General features: G+C 37.9%; 1 pseudogene; it reads right to left on the bottom strand.

The window, feature by feature from the left end:
- Positions 1–4,946: 4,946 nt before the first annotated feature.
- On the bottom strand, positions 4,947–17,924 carry LOC103734629 (annotated as a pseudogene).
- Positions 17,925–18,340: the final 416 nt, after the last annotated feature.

The raw sequence follows: 18,340 nt of genomic DNA, 5'->3' as shown, positions 1-18,340 counted from the left end.
TGATACCACAAAGCACATGAAACTGCACTGCATTTTTTTGTCAAGGTTTTTTTTCTTAGTTCAGTACCACAGCTGAAGACAGTCAAATGCTAAATGCCTTTGTTTTCATAAGAATAATACTCCCTTCTGCTTGCCACTCCAAAATGTCCTTACCCTAATCCCTTGAGCCTTTGAAGATGCTAGCTTCTACTGTAGGTGTGGCAAAGGGTACATACATCCTGGGATGAGCTTATTTGAGTTCACTCAGATGGACCCAGTCTAATCAATCTATTTAAAAGCATTAAACCTTCATCCAGCTAACATGATCATTTTGGAAGAGTTGTAAAGATACTTTGCTTGCCGGATTTGAAGATGGAAGAAGCGGTCCATGTGCCAAGAATTTGGGTGTCCTCTAGAAGGTAAGAAAGGTGAGAAAAAAAATTATACTATCAAACCCCTAGAAAGGATTACAGCCTTGCCAACACATTGGTTATAGAAGAATGAGACTTGCGTCAGAAATCTGACCTCCTGTAAAATAATGAATTTATGATGTTTTAAGCCACTAACTTTGTGGTGATTTGTTATCAACAATGGAAAGCAAGTTCACTGTTTTTCAAAGACCCCATTCCATCTTGAAATGTGCTTGTTATACAATATATCTGAAACGACTTTGAGCAAAGTTAAATGCTACCATATATATAAAGCTAAGGGTATGTGGTAATATGCCTGCTCTTTGCTTTGGAAACTTCCAGAATTAGAATGACTGATACTTCTTCTATGAGATTTTAGAGCCATTGGTTACTCAAGTTATTAAGGATATTGCATTCATAAATGACCCTTCTAAAGTGCTAATTGAATGTCATGCTCTTCTTTAAGTCCTTTATTGACTTTTCTTTCCCTTCAATGAAACCCTAGGTTCTTGGTGTGCTCTGCAAGGTTATCCAAGAAATAACCCTGCCTACTCCTCCAGTGTTCCCTTTCAACCACTTCCAGTGTTCCAGACACAACATGGTTTGTCATTCTCTCAAAGGATCATATTTTTTTCTGACATCTGTACTATTACACATACTATGACCATTTTTCTCTGAAGCCTCCATTAATAATCAAGAAGTTGGATAAAATGTAGAGTGTACAGTGTTTTCTTGTAATACATTGGAAAGTGCTCCTCCCCCTCCTCTCCCTCCTCCTCATTCTCCTCTTCTCTCTTCCAATCTCCTCTGCTTCTCCTCATCCTCTTTTTCCTTTTTTCTTTTTCTATACTTTGAGTAATACAGGAGATGCAAAAAACAAAGCAAAAAAATGTGGGGTAAGAATTTTTTAAATTGAGACCCATGCGTTCTCTAAAAATCTCAAGATTAGGCTCTATGAAGCACCTACAGTCTATACATTTCTTGACCCTGTGTATATTTCTGAGAGAGTCAAGGAGTTTATACTATTCTCAAAAGTCACCAAGGGATTCTGTTCTAACAAGGAACAGTGCAACAGAGGAAAAATACATTCCAATAAGCCTTCCCTTGACTTATGGTAGCTCCACTTCAATTTCAACCTTCTTTCTTTGGGGAGTTTTGTCTCCACACTTGCACTCAAAGGAAGAAATTACTTCTGCTTTTGCTTAATAGGCAGTTTGAGGATGGAGCCTCCATGCTATGAGTGTTCAGCCTGACATTTATTCCCTATCAGCAGAGGAGGGTATTACTGTGGTACATTGTTGATAGACACATAGGGTATTAGGCACAGGGTAGCCTAAAATATAGGATTTTAAATTTTATTTGTGTGTGTGTGTGTGTTTGTGTGTGTATGTGTGTGTACATATGTATGTGACACACAGAGGTCAGAAGAGGGCATCAGAGTCCCTGGAGCTGGAGTTACTGGCACTTGTGAGCTACTCAAAACTCAAGTTCTATGGTAAAGCAGCAAAAACTGATGGGCTATGTCTCCAGTCCCTAAAATGAGATTCTTGAAGTACTAAAACAAAACTTTGAAGGCTCTCCTTGTGTGATCACCTGCTTTGAAGAAGATTTCAGATCAATTATAATAATTGCATTGAATTACATCCTGTATGTACTGATACTTGCTCTAACTGGGGCATTCTACACTTCAAGGGCCACCTGGGAGGAAGCCAGAGGTCAATCACACAGAAAATATCTTTTGCTGTCCCTTTTCCATCAAGCATAGTGAAGACAAACATCTGACCATGGATTTAAATCCTTTGTATAAACAGTGATCAGTTTTCCAGAGCCAGCCACATGGTACATTCTCCAAGCTGACAGTATAGTGGCACACAAAAAGCACTTCTGTAAATAAACCACAAAGTTTCAAACTGGGACCCATCATTTGAAAATGCAGAAGAAAGGGAACCGTTATCTTTCTCTTAAGGTGGGGAACTATGTCTGCATGAACTCATTCAGAAGCTGTGACTGTCTCTTTTGGAAATTGGAGACATTTTCCATAGAAAAGGACAGTTTCTGACTGCTGCAGCCAGAGTTCATGTAGCACTGTTAAAACTGTGAGACCAGGGCAGGCAGCAGCTGGCCTCTTTGTCTGCATGGAATGTTGCATTAGTGACCTGTGTAAGAAGCAGGGTAAGGGACTGGAGAGGTGGCTCAGTCTATAAAGTGTTTACTGTGCAAGAATGAAAACCTAGCTCCATCTCCAGAACCTATATAAACAGCTAGGTATGGTGTGTATACTTGCAATCTCAGCACAGGGAAGGTAAATACAGGGGTATCTCCAGGGCTTACTGGCCAGCCAGCCTCACTGAATCAGTGAATTCTGTGTAAAAATGAGAGACCCTGTCTCAATAAACAAGGTGGATGACCTCCTGAGGTTCTCTAACACCTGGATTCCACGTGAGTGTAAACACATGTATGCATAAATTCACATACACATACATATGCACAACAGGATAAGAGAGCCATTCATTCCAGCCATTTGAATCAATTGCACTCATTCATTTAAATGCCTGTTACTCAGAGCATCTATGCTGAAGCAAACATCATGACAAGAAATGAGACTCCTAGATAGACTGAGTGTAGAGGCTGCTTATTTCAGTAGAAAAACAGCAATCGACTCTGTTTATTCTGTTGAATATCAATGAATACATTTGTATTCATTTGATTCATAATAATCCTACTCTACCCTGCTAAGATCAAGGTGTGATAGAGGTAGAGATGACAGAATGCCTGTCCCTGAGGAGTTTGCTGCTGGTCAGTGTTCTCTAACATCTTTTCTAGAGCATTGGAGTCATACACTATAAATAAAGTATTTCCCCCTGTTCTGATTTCTCTTTTGTCTGCAGGAATAAATTCACTATAAAAGTTTTGTGTTTAGAGTCTGCTTATGTTAGGATGCAAAGGCTTGGTCCTCTGTGCTTAAATTCTGTTTCAACAAAAGCTTTTAATTTTCATATAACTGTGAAATTAGCAACTAGAAAATATTTAGTTTATTGTCCCCCTTTTCATTACAAAATGGAATATCTCAACTTGTTTATGGAACAGAAATCAGTATTCCAAACTTTTTTCTCTTTAAGTTTACACTTTGTGAGTTACCCCAGTATTTTTAAAGCACACCCTTTCTCTCCCTCTTACATCTTTTTCATCCAGTTTATTTTCTTGGAGCTCGGGGTTCTCTTTGGAATTATGCTGATGCCTATCTGAACTTGGTGATCCTTTCCTTTGAAGGTTCTGTACAATTTTTCTTTGGTCCTGTGGTGGATAATATTTTGCTGTAACTTGGAGTCACCTTAGCTTTAACATGACCAGTGACTGCCCTCTGTCTATTATTATAGTTCACAGAGAATGTTCATGATTAACTACACATGTAAAGTTGTCTCCTTTTGAGTCCTCACTCTTTTCTCATTCTGTGTTATCTTTGTCCTTAGGTGAACCCCTCAAGGCAAGAAACAAGATGTAACATTTTGGGACAAATATTTATCTGACTGCAGAATGTCTCTGGATCTAATTGAATTGGACAATTTCTATTTAACTACAACATAGAGTATTTCAAGAGGTTATAAATGGTGTTTTTGATGTTGAGTGTAAGGATATTTCCTAGCTAAGAAAGGTTTTATTTAAAATATCTAGTTCATAATTTCATTAATAAATCACTTAAACTAAGGGAGACAAGTACATGTCTGTTCAGTGGTTTCTATGTTATTTGTTATGTTTAATGCAATACATTTAGAAAACATGTTATTGATTAAAATGTTCAGATTGGTTTATAATAGACAGGAAAATTTAGAGAAGAAAAAGGTTAATAAATCCCTACACTTCATGGCAGAAGCTTGGTACTTATAAATCTAGGTAAGTGATAAGGTGATCTTTACTAGGACAGTGTCTCACTCCTGAATTAGTCTAACGTTTGCTATATAGCATTATAATTGTTACTATTCTTGTTTGTCTAACTATAAGATTCTTGATGATGAAATACTTTTCAATTTGCCTCATTACTTTACCATTGAAAATATTTCTTTAGCTACAAAATCTCTAAACAAACAAGGAAACAAACACTTCACTTCAGACCTGATAGTCATAAAAGAGAATTTATTGGTTCAAATTTTGCAAATGTCCAGCCTCCAGGAATGCCTGGGTTCAGAGAGCAATGTGATGTTTTGTTTTTTTCTTTTCATTTATAATGAAACACTGGCTTTAATTCAGTTTTCTACTCAGGTTACAAGTGAATTGTAGAGACACAGAAGTCATCCAAGTTAACTGAAGTTTAAGGAAACAGCTTGCAACATCATCACGTCTGAAAAGGTAGTATGAAAATAAAAGCGAAAGAAATTATTTAAAATCTTAATGCTATTGCATGTAGTAAAAGTGAACATAAAACTTTAACATTTATAAAGAGTTCAATATTTTAAAATATATTCTTCCAAAATGAATTTTAAAGCCAAAAGTCTAAGAATGTTGAATTTTGTTGCTAGGAAGATTCTCCCCCAAAGATTCCTTTCAGGCCTATTTTGGTGTTCAGAATCTCCAACTAAAAATGTAGTCACTCATTTCTGCATTCTTTAAAGATGGTTATCCCAGTAATGGTATTTGACTAAGCTGCTCCAGAGTCTTACATGGCAACCCACAGTTAGCAAGGTCCGTGTGGGCAATCTCTTAATCCAGTTCTTTATCCAGTGGCAGGCAGAGGTTGAATGAAGCAGTTGGTTCATGTGGATATAGTCCTGGGGACAATGATCTGTGAAGATGCGAGTAGCCTGGTCATAGAATGGAGAGTGTGAAGTATGATTGGACCTGTGATCTCTAAACTAAATTGATTTCCATATCTAGAAAGAGATTGTGTCTTTATATTAAGCTTTGTGCTTTAAGCATTTTAGTTTTGGCACCTTGGGAAATTATAGAAGATTGAAAGGGTTGGGGAAATTCTGCCTGAGCACCTGAAGTAGCAGCTACACTTATGCAGTAGATCAAAAAACATGAACAATATAAAGCTGTTGAGTTCTTTAACCAATACAACAAACTCAGGTCTGTGACCCACCTGTCCTTCCTGTGTCTCTTAACATAGCCCAATAAAGATTATGTCTAACTTTTTAAGTTTATCTTGCACATCCATCTCTTCCACAAAAGAAAAACTTTGTTCTTCATCTTTATCACTGACTAATTGCCTTACAATGTTGGACAAGGCCTTGAGCTTCTTCCTGTGCTTTCAAATGAAATGATCCACTCATGTAAAGGGTTGAGAAGAGATGAAAAGGAGTCAGGGTATTTTTGTTGTTGCTTTTGTCACTATTTTATTTATTTATTTTTTGGTCTTTTTGAGATATGGTCTCCCTGTAGCCCCAGCTGTCCTGGAACTCACTATGTAGACCAGGCTGGCCTTGAACTCACAGAGATCTGCCTGCCTCTGCCTCCCGAGTGCTGGGATTAAAGGTGTGTGCCACTTACGTATATGAGTGTATTGCCTGCATGTATGTGAATGCACCCATGTCATGCAATGCCACAGAGGTCAGAAGAGGGCTTCAAAGTCCCCTGGAACTGGAGTTAAGGACAGTTTGTAGCCACCATGTGGGTGCTGGGAATTGAACCCAGGTCCTCTGCAAGAGCAGTCAGTGCTCTTAACCACTGAGCCATCTCTCCAGCCCAGGAGTCAGGTTTTAATAACCTAGGCAACAAGTGACTCAATACTGTTTGAAGACGCAGTATCCAATTCAGGAATGGTATGTGTTGGTATGGGATGGTTCGGCAAGTCATGATTTTTTTCATTACTTCCTTTTTATCAATGCATATTTTTAATTGAATTTTTGTGTATTTCATACAGTAAGTTGTAATCATATTTAGATTAGATCCCTCCCCCATCTGCACAGGATTTCATGCATTCTGTCATATATGCTAAGGCCTATCTAGTCAAGTTTGTGTACCCAGATGTCCCTTGGTGTAAGCTCACCCACTGGAGCCTGTTCAGCCTATCCAGTGTCCCTCCCTTAAAGAAGATTGACTCTCCCTCACTCAGCAATGATCAGTTGCCAAGAATTCCTTAGCTAAGAATGGGACCTTCTGCCCATTTCTCCAGCTCTGATTGAGTTTGCATGGGTCTTGTGCATGCTGTTATGTGATTTTTTAAAAATATTTTTATTTTTATGTGTATGAGTGTATTGCGTGCATGCATGTGAGTGTATCTGTGCCATGCAATGCTGTGGAGGCCAGAAGAGGACGTCAGATTCCCCTGGAACTGGAGGCAAGGACAGTTTGTAGCCTCCATATGGGTGCTTGGAATTGAACCCAGGTCTTCTGCAAGAGTATTCAGTGCTATTTGCCAGTGAGCCATCTCTCCAGCCCCTCTGGTATGTGATTTTTATCAGCACACCTTTTGTTCACTGAAGTTGGCACATTAACTGAATTTTCCCTCTGAGAGAAAGACTTCCTCCACATAGCCCAAGAAGGTGGATACCTGCAGCTGTCACATCCTTGGGAAGGCAAGTGCTGACATTTTACATTTTGCTGAGTTAACTTTCCAAAGTTAAATCTTCTTGGATTTCTTGTTTTGCTTCACTCCAATCAAACCACTGAATCTTGTCTTCCTCCAAAATTCTGGTTGAATTCTTTTCAGTTTGTCAGTTCATTGAGAAACCATGATCTGCTCTTGCAATGTTGGATTTTCTTTTTTGCATTTCATTTGGGAATGGGGGATTGCCTCAGAGCATTTCTGCATTGTGATCTTGCTTTGATATGTAACTTTTCAATATATAACATATGTAATTTTAATATATATCTTATGTATATTTAATATGTTTCGTTTTTATATGTGGACTGTTCTACTGTGGGTAGTGAGGAAATGATTCATTTTCTTTGTCTTCTATTTCTCCATATATAAGCATAGATAACAAAATCTTTTACTTCAGGTTTCTGTGATAATAAATCACATTTTATTTAATTGCTATCATTATTTTGACTGCTGTGTTTTGTCAATAATGAACGGTGTCCGCTGTCCAGGGTTCTGAACAAAGCCTATTACTGCAGGAACAAAGGGTGTATTGTTTGTCAGAGTAGAGAATATTAGTTTCTAACGGAAAGATATGATACAGTCCTAAATTGAGGGCTGCAGAGATGGCTCAATGTGAAGGAAACCTGCTGCTCTTTTTGAGGACACGATTTTTGTTCTCAACATCCATGCCTGGCACTAAAAATCACTTGTATCTCCAGATCCGGAGGATTTGACATCCTCTTCTGACCTTTAAGGTCATCCACTCTTATGTCCATTTACACACACACACATACACACACACACACACACACACACACAATTTAAAATAAATCTAAAACTAAATTGATCATAGACTATAAAGTGCAATTGGTTCAAAGGTTATCCTTGGTGCTTATTTTCCTTATAATTCAAATAATTTCTGTTATTTGATAATTCCTTCTCCACATAGTTAGTAAATGTTTACTTACTGCTAAGAAAGAGTAAGACAATAAACCATATTTATCCCTTTCCATTGATGGTTTGATTGTTTGTTAATACAAACAAAATTTCTAAAAGATATGAATGTCTAAAACTCACCTGGGGAGCTTGTTAAATATAAACCACAGGATCCTGTTTCTGGTCCAGTGGTTTGAGATGAGACGAGCTTCCCTTTGCTCACATTGTAGATGGTTTTCTGGATTACGCTTTGAAAACTAGTGACTTGATATATGTGAAAATTCCGTGCAGTGTCATGATTATTCTGAGGAGTTAATGGAAATAGTCTGCTTATTCTAGTTAAAGATGTGGGTTAATGACAGTAAAAACAGCGTTTAAGTTGCTCTTGATGTGTAGAAAAATATTCAAACTTGTCACAGAAGAATCTAAAGCATTGAATGAAGGTGCACAGATCCAACTTGTGAGTCTGTGCTGATACCAGCAGTTTTATTGTCAAACAGAAACGATAGTGGGAGTACCTGAACCTTTTCATTGAGTTTTCTAACATAAAGTTCAGCATTGTGAAAGCTGCAGGTGAGGTGACCCTTCCTTCCTCCAGGGTTTGGGGGGTCCGAGGACAAATCAATTTTTCTCACTCTGGGTTTTGATCCTGTCTAGTCCTTCATGCTTATCCAGTGCAATTTGAAACATCTGGAATTACTGTATTGTTCTTTCATATTTCTACTATGATTCCCCAAGACCTAGTATTCTTACAGCCTGTACTCTGAAAGGAGTGACATAAGCTTATTCTACAGTTTTAATAGGCATTTCAGATGGTTCTAGAATTGTCTAAATGTAGATGACCCCAATCTATTCCCAGTTCAGCAGGCCTGTTTTCTTTCCAGAGTCACCAGGCTGATGGCTGCTTGACTTGAGAGACTGTGTAACTGTGGACTCTTCTTCCATCTTTCCACCAAGGGACAGACTTAGTCATCAGATAGGTACAGGATTTTTCTTCCCCATTCTGGATACACCTAATTTTTACCTTTATATTTTATTCATGTGTGTGTGTGTGTGTGTGTGTGTGTGTGCCTGAGTACACATCACGGCACACATGTGGAGGTCAGAGGACAACTTGCAGGAGTTGGTTCTCTCCTTCCACCATGGTTGTCAGACTCAGTGGCTATTACCTTTGCCACTGAGCCATCTCACTGGCCCATGGATACAATTTCTTTACATGGAATAATTAAAAATTGGACAAAGAGCTTTGTTTTTATAATACAAAGAGCACCAACTTGTACTTTGGTCATAGAAATTATCAAATAGTGTGTATTTATTTAAATCTATAAAATAATAAGAAACCTATATCCCCAAAATTATCCTTTCTCCTAAAGGATGTGCTCATCTGCTTGCTCATATCCACCAACCTCAAGAGTTGAGTAGCTTTTTCTGAATTAATGTTTTAATTTTTATCAATTTATATAGTATGCTTTCCTGCTTTTATGATGACTTTTAGTGTGTTCAGAGGTAGTATAAAAGCATACAGTATGTTAAGAGATCCTATTCACAAAAGAAGTCTGATATATCGCCTTTCTGCATCACAATTTTCATCAAGTCCCAAGTCCCAATGTCATAATAGCCACTAGTTAAACAAGTCAGCATTTTTACTGGGACACTTCCTAGACAGATATTAGTTAAAAACTTGTTCTATGTTGATTAAGACAACTGGGTATTTTTTTTAGGATTTTGTGCGTGTGTGCATGTGTGTATGCATGTATGAGTGCGCATATGTATGCACAGTACCTGTGGAGGCCAGAATAGAGCATTAAATATCCCAGAACTGGAGTTATAGTAGTGAGCTGTTTGACACAGTTGCTGGAAACTGAACTTGGGTCCTCTGCAAGAGCAGTAAACATTCTTAACTGCTAAGCCATCTCTCTTGCTCCTAGATGGTGCTGTTTTAATTAGAAGGTGTAATGTTATAGAGTGGGGTTTTCTTCTACATAGTAAGAACCGACGCACTTTGGAGTACATTATCTTGTTCCTAAGTGCTACAAGATTTAAGAACAAACCCTTGATTTCTAATAATCTTCTGAATTTGATCATGTTTCCTTTGCTCTGAGATTAGCCAGGGTCTTTCCTCTCCTCTTTCTTGTTTGCAGATAAGGATAGATACTAGTTATCAACAGCTTGCCATACAGCAAAGTGACACCTTCACATGTGCTTTGCAGAGACAGAAAAGCAGGAAGAAAAGAGCCAGGTCTTGTGGTGGGAAAAGAGAGGTGGTTTCAGGTGTGCTCCAGTTAGGAATTATTGACAAGGGCAAGCGGAAAAGTGACTAGAACAGAACAGAGCCATCTTGTAGTTGGGTTCCTTATTGGTGGTTCTGTGTTGGGATGAGGTCATGAATGTGAGTCAGCAGTAATTGACCAAGTCCTGACTGGGCTGGTGTGATTTCTGGAGGGGCTGTGGTTGACTGCCTGGATTTGTTGCTGTGAATTCTGTGGTTTGGCGTCCTGAGCTGATTGCTACAATATTTGGCGGTCAGAGTTCTCTTTTTATATATGGAATGACCACTGTTTGTTCAGTTTCTTTATCCCCCTCCTACTTTGGTTGTTTCTGTTACTAATGAGAGTTTTAATAATTCGTGGAAAGTTAGAAATTCATTTTTCACCTCCTGGGGTCTGCTGAGCTGACTCCATTGTCAATAGTATCATCATATTTTCTTATTGCCAGATCACTATGGCATCATCTGGAAAGCAGAGATATAAGTAATTATGCCCTGGGACAGAATCTTATGATGCAACACCATGATCCATATAGCAAAATTTAGAGCAGTGGACAATGTCTTGTGGTACTTTGGATGAAGAACCACAACCGCCTAAGCTAGACCTAGAGAACAATCTGACAGGCCATAATGTACAGTCATTACATCCATCCAACTACAACAAGAATTATTAACTATGGAACTGACACCACTGTGGCCCCTCAGTAAGAAATCTAGAGTGATGTGTTTGCCCATTGACACTTTTGATAATGAGTTGATGAGTATATTTATTTTTAAATATTTTATTTATTATTTTTATTTTAGCGTATGAATGTATTGCTTGCCTGTGTGTAATTGCACCCATGTTGTGCAGTGCCCAGAAGAAGGTGTTGGATTCCCCTGAAACAAAGTTACAATTGATTGTTAGCCACCATGTGGGTACTGGGAATTGAACCAGGGTCCTGTGCAAGAGCAGTTAGTGCTATTTACACAGTGTCATCTCTCCAGCCCTGAGTTGATGAATATTTATAATATCTAAGATCTAAGGTGAGGTAGTAATATTAAGCATTCTGCCATAGATAATAAGTTTATCATAATCATTTCTATTTGCATAATTCCTGCCAATGGAAACAATGCTCTGACTGCTCACATAGATAAGATGATAATTTCTATAGGTAGAATGCCTGGATAATCAAGAATGGACTTCATTTCCAGCATTTGTGTGTATGTGTGTGTACAAACGTGTGGCGGCCAGAAGATAAAATCCAGTATCATTCCTTGGGTACTGTACACTGTCTTTGAAACAGGGTCTGACACTCAACAAGTAGGCTAGGAGGTGGCCAGTGTGCCCCAAGGATCTGCCTGCTTAACATCCCCAGTGTTGGGAATATAAGTGCATGCCAGCATGCCTAGCTTTTTATGTTGGTTATGGGATCAAACTCAGGTGTTTATGGTTGTAACACAAGCATTTTATCTACTAAGCTATCTCCCCAGCCCTCTACCAATTCTGTTGGTGATTTACAGAATTAGGATTTCTATGTACAGAAATCAGTTGGAGAACAATTTCTAACATATGTTAAGGATTTTGTCTGAGGAAGAAAAGACTAACCAATCTGACTTCAGAGAAAATATTATCCTGGAAGAACACCAGGCATAAAGGAAGCTGGATTACACATTTGAATGTCTATTGAGCCCTTAGAGGTACCAATTATTTTGGCTTTCACTCAGGAAGACCGTTGAATTCCAACTTGGAATTATCTAAAGTCTGATCAATAGACTGTAATAATTGGTTGTTTTTTACTGTGAGAGAGATATTAGTTAAGTCATAGGTTGACTTGTTTAATAGGATTGATTTTTTCATGCAGGTGCAAAAAGAAATGGTATTCCAGGTTTTTTTAAATCATGGGGGTTTGATATCTATGACATCACTTGTTAGTAAAGTAGCTTTAGGATGAGCATGTTCTGACAAAACCATCATAATAAAAAGGAAAGAAAACTAGAAAAGTGCCATAGGTAGATGATAACTTGACATTCATTTTTTAAAATGAGAAAAAAATATTAAGAATACCCAGATAAAAGAATCCAAATGAGAATTATACAAGAGCCTTTGATATTTGGGGAGGGAGCCGTTCACTCTCTGGAGTCAGTAGCTTGTTATCAGGGTTTTGGGTTAGACATATATTTCTGAAGATAGGCTACCTCTGGAAGAAGCCCACTACCCCCCAGAGAAGAATTCCAATTCTGTCACATCCAGAATTGCTTCTTAGGTTGTGAAATAGGAATTCCAGAAGGGAGGCCCTGGAGTTTCATCATTGGAGTTGTTGTTGAAGGTACTTGACAGGGTGCTTTCTAATGAGATACAAAAGTAACTTTTCTCTGATATCTACTTCAAAGAATGAACTCTTTTGATCATGAAGAGCCTGTTTAGGAAGAAAGTTCCTTACAAAACATTTTAAAATGCAAAATCACAAAATTGACTGCTCAACAGAGCTAGTATGGCGTGCTCCACACAATGAGCTACTTTATGTTCTGTAAAGTGCTCCTTGAATACTTTTCACTGTCTGGAAACATGGGGGAATAAATGACTGAAGAATTCCTCTGTACTTCCAATGAGAAATTGTGAGGCTTATCAGTCATTGATGCAAAGATGTCTAGAAATGATCAACTTCAAACTGCAGAGCCAAGTGTAACTGGCAAATACTAGTTTTTTTGTTTTTTGTTTTTTTTTTGGGTAAAGTGCTCCTTGAATACTTTTCACTGTCTGGAAACATGGGGGAATAAATGACTGAAGAATTCCTCTGTACTTCCAATGAGAAATTGTGAGGCTTATCAGTCATTGATGCAAAGATGTCTAGAAATGATCAACTTCAAACTGCAGAGCCAAGTGTAACTGGCAAATACTAGTTTTTTTGTTTTTTGTTTTTTTTTTTGGTATCAGAGAGACCAACAGACTCAGTATCTTCAAACTTCTTAAGAAAATTTCAAACTCAAAAGCCAGTGAAATTCTACACTTTTCTTGAAAGTTTTAGGAAAAATATATTATTTAAAGGGCTTCCAAAAATCAAAGTCAATAAGTTTCTATATCTTTGAAAAGTCTGTTAAGTAAAATTAGTATCCGTGAAGAACTTGTTGTTTCCCCCTCTTCTCTGTTAGGAAGGTTGATTGGTCACAGATTCTTTTGGTAGGACTTGGTATATCCCTAAGCTGCTACTCCTGAGATAGCACCTTTAACCAAAATGCATACGTTTGCAAGAATTACCACTTGGAAAATTGTCAGTCCTGAAGACAGCAAGTTATGGGAACACATTTTCCCTCTTTTATCAGCAAAGCTGATTTTGAACCATTCCATTCTGTTTGCACTTTCAACAGTTGATAAAACTGGGAACAGAGACACTTAGGTTTCAGAGGCAAGAAACAGAATGAAGTTTTTTAATGCTGTAGGAAGTTCAAAGCTGAATGAGAGTCACACCAACACGGACTCTTTGAAAGTACTGATTCTTTTCTTTTCAAAATTGATCTGAAAGCAGGACAAATGTGTACTCCAGCACTCAGTACAGTATTAAAAAGTCTGAATGTCAGGATCAGCATCTGATGGGCTGTAATCTTAGTGGAAGGAAGGATCAAATATCTCATGTGACCCAGGGTTCCTGAAAATGCCTTATGTATCTTTTTGCCATTTTTATCTTTATTCACTTCATTTGCACGCATCTAGGCAAGAGGAAAAAGAAATCATTTCAACTTTGAATGCTGCCAAAAATTTTGCTACCCTCCAGAGAAAAATGTTTGTTGTTGTTGTTGTTAAAGTAAGAATGACCAAACTTGTTTATATCGTATCTTACTTACTCTTTCAGTAATAGATGTTCAATCATTAGGCATCTACTTAAAGGTGCTGAATCAGCAGTCCGCATGTCACACCATGCTAAATAGTTTCCCTTGCAGACTTCACAGAGGTTATTTGCACCCTAGAATATATCGATTTGATTAGATGTGCTAATTTAGCAGTTCTATGCTTTAAAGGCCATTATTATAGCACAATACACAACCTGTGTACATAAGCTTATTCCAGGGATTAAAAAAAAACTTTTGCTCAAAATTTATTAACAGCAAATGTACACATTTTTCCCCCCACAAATGCTAGTTATAAATCTCCCTTATGGGCCCACAAGACTCTGTTATTATAGTCTTTTATTAATAAAGTGAACAATTTCATAGAGTGTTAATGAGTTAGAGCTTATCTCTTGCTCTTTTATGGTTAAAATGTGCTGGAGAAGTGGATGATTTATCTAAGCATGCGGGTGACTAAGGGACACGACAGTTTTAATAATTATGTTCCATCTATCTCTATTTTCATTGATGGAAAAATGTTACACTTGGTTTTCTCATTTTCATAGCTATATCAGAGTTCAGAGAAAACAAATCAAACAAAGTAATATGATAATAGAGCTGAATTACAGAGCATCTCCACTGTAAGTGGATTTTTACAGCATTCTGTGTACACCGTGTTTTTGAAACAATTACTAAGACATAGGGAATAAATTAGACCGCTCTTCATTATCTTTCAGAATACTAATTTTCCTTGCCCAGCCACATTGAGACAATTCTTTTATCCCCTGAGTTGAGGCTTTCCTCTCTCTCTCTCTCTCTCTCTCTCTCTCTCTCTCTCTCTCTCTCTAAGGATGAATTGTACACTTCACCTGGGCTGGATACTGTGAAAATGTAGATTTATTGGTTACACAGGTATACTAGTGGGAGAATGTGTGTGCATTCACCTGTTTATGTGCATGCATGTACATGTATGTGTGTGAGTGCATGTGTTTGTGTGTACATGTGCATATGTGTGTGTGCATGTGCTGCCCTCTACTGGACTTCATTTCTAAGTAAGTAGATTAAAATTATATACATGTATATGTATTCATACTTAGAAGAAATAAAAATGCAAAGGAAAAATCTAGGGACATAGATAATAGTTCTTGTTTTCTTAAAAATATTTTGTGAAGTGAGACTATATTCTAGATAGCCTAGAAATGCCTGAGTCTAGTACAGCATCTTGTACATAATATATTTGTAATAGGTATTTGTGAAATTAATAATTTAAAGAGATTAGAAATTCTTTATTTCCTTGTACAGTATTTAATATATTGTTTCAATCTTGGAAACTTTCAGCAAACTTGGAAAGAAAAACAGCAAAACCTATTTGAGAGAAGTCAGCCTACATAGAACCTCACATTTGAGTGACCAACATTTCTTTGGAAATATCAGGAGTAACCACTTGGTTTCCAATAGTTAGGGATCTGGAAGCAAGAAGAGCAGCCACAAATAGCTGCCTTGGCTTTTACTCAGATGGACATGAATGTGAATGTGTTTGGCTGAGAATAAAGCAAGTGTGTGGAGAGGAGAGTGTAGACTAATCAAGTGCTTCCACCACATAGAAAAATACTTACATTTAAAGCCTAGCCAACAAATAAGTAACACAAAAGATCTAAAAGGTGTGACCCATATGGAAAATAACAGTAGGGGAGATGGCCAACTGTCTACAACAGTATGCTTGCATTCTCCACATTAGGGAATCTTAGCTGGAAAATGGGCACATCACTAAGGTTTTCAAACCCTCTTTGCATCTAGAAAAGCAGAGTGGAAGTGCTGCATGCTCCTGCTGACTCTGGACTTGAAGAAGCTTCTTGCTTCTCTTACCCTTTCCACTGACATAGCCTACAATAGTAGGCACAGGATGGTTGGCCCCTGCAGCTTTGCTGCTGCACTGGAGATAGTGGTAGAACATTTGTGCAAAAGAAGCTTTTAGTTTGAAGCCTACTGGATGTGGTTGTCACAGCTGTTAGCATTTCTTACCTAATATAGAAGTGGGCAATATATTTTTTCCAGATTAGAAGGCTACGATTGGGGCCTGGAGGGATGGCTGAGTGGCTAACAGAGTGTATTGCTTTTGCAGAGAACTGGAATTCAGTGCTCACCACTGACATCAACTGTTTCACAATAGCTTTTAACTACAATTTCACAGGGATCTGGTGCTTTTGGCCTCCACAGGCACCTGCTCTTAACATGCACTTTCCCACATATACATAATTAAATTTAAATATTTTTAAAAATTCTTTTTTAGGGGCTGGGGAGATGATTCAGTGGCTAAGAGCACTGAAGGCTCTTGCAGAGGACCAGGGTTCTCTTCCCAGCATCCACATGGCGGCTAACAACAGTCTATAACTCCAGTTCCAGAAGAATTTCTGTCCTCAGCCTTGCTCAAAACGGGTGCACCTACCTACATGCATATAATACACTCACACAAATTAAAAATAAGAATAATAAATAAAAGTATTAAAAATTCTTTTTAAAAGGAAGATTAAATCTTTTTTCTTTTACAAAAAGAAGAGTAGGATAGCTCTTGGGTCTGTGCTTGGTCTGTGGCTGTGGTGCAGATGAAGGAGCCCAGAAGGGGACAGTATATGGACTTACAAAATGCATGGTACCAGATGCATGTCTGCCTTGGTCTGAATAATGGTAATGCAGCCTTGAAAATGCTAGGGGGAGCCAGGGAGGAGATATGTGTTGCTTAAAATAGATTATCAACTGGCCAGGATCTGGAATCACCTAGGAGACAAGGCTCTAAGCACACTTGTGGAGGTTATTGGATTGTCTTGACTTGATGAACTGAAGTGGGAAGAAGCATTACAAATGAATTTTTGGGTGTGGAACTTCAAGCAAAGGAGGAAGTTAGCTGATACAAATATGCATTCTCTGCTTGCTGACTGTGGATGAAGTGTGACTAACTGCTGTAAGCTTCTGTAACTTGGACTTCTTGTTGTAATGGACTATACCCTTAAACTGTGAGCCAGAGGAAACCCTTTTCTTCCTTAAGATGCTATTGTCAGAGTATTTTATTAATGAAACAAGCAGGAAAAGAAACTAAGGAGAACAGAGAGCAATTAATGTACTTTCTTTCCTGGCAATTTCTAGTATCCTTGGGTAACTAACTCTCTGCAAAAATCAGCATCTTTATCTTCAGTGGTCAGCATGACAACTGATTCTTTTAAGTACCTTTAATTAATTAATTAGTTAATTCATTGTATGTGATTGTTACTTTCATTCACTGATAGCAGATGGACATGTTTGTCTATGCGTTTTATAAGCCTAAGACTGTGCTTTACTGAATGCAGCTAAGAATATCTCAGGGTATCTTGACCTATGCTGCTAATAAAACATACCTGATAATGAGCTAGATTATAACAAGAGCTCTGGTGTGAGCACTTTAGGCCCCATTAGGATCATCCTATTTTCATAAATGATTCTTTGATTTTTTAATGAAAAAAGTGTACATAAAAACTCACTTGTTGGGTTAGAAGGTGCTTGAAGACATTATCGTTCGCTTCCTTTTCTTGTTATGTTTTATTGTGCCTCTGCCCTGGGGCTATAGAACAAGACAATGTTTATTAATCCAATAAAGCAACCCATATAATGATGATCATTTATTCCTGACCTATAAGAAATAGGTATTTATTTTATGGACGCAATGAAGTATTATAGTTTCAGAGTTTCTTTGCTCTTTAATTCCTCTCAGAGTCTTGGGTTTTCAGTTTCAAGAAATAAAAAAAGAACATGTTGATGTAAATCTATTGCATCCTCGGCCTTTATGTAGCCTTTTAAAATTCTTCTCTAGGGCTGGAGAGTTGGCTCAGTGGTTGGGAGAACTTGCTGCTCTTCTTCTAGAGGACTGAGTTCAGTTCCTATCACCCACATCAGGTACCTCATAGCGGCCTGCAACTGCAACTTCAGGGGATCTGACATCCTCTTCTGGTCTCCTCAAGTACTGTATCCACATGTACATACCTGCACACAGACACATATGCACACATATAATTAAAAATAATATAAATATATCTTTAATAAAAACCTCTTCTTGGGGGTCGGAGAGATTAACTTAGCAGTGAGTGCTTCCTGATCATTCAGAGTTTGATTTCTAGCACCCACATTAGATGGCACACAGCCACCTATAACTCCATCACCAGGTATCCAACTCTGTCTTCTGGTTTCTGCAGACACCCTCACACATGAAGCTTTTTATTTAAATATTTTACTTATTATTTTTATTTTATGTGTATGAGTATATTGCCTGCATGTATGTGAATGCACCCATGCTGTGCAATGCTCACACAGTTCAGAAGAGGGCATCAGATTCCTCTGGAACTGGAGTTATTGACAGTTGTTAGTTGGCATATGGATGCTGGGAATCGAACCCCAGTC

The sequence above is a fragment of the Nannospalax galili genome, unplaced genomic scaffold (assembly GCF_000622305.1).
Source record: "Nannospalax galili isolate Female #2095 unplaced genomic scaffold, S.galili_v1.0 scaffold135, whole genome shotgun sequence".
Classification (NCBI taxonomy): domain Eukaryota; kingdom Metazoa; phylum Chordata; class Mammalia; order Rodentia; family Spalacidae; genus Nannospalax; species Nannospalax galili.
The sequence above is the reverse complement of the archived record's forward strand: the minus strand, read 5'-3'. Positions and strand labels throughout refer to the sequence as shown.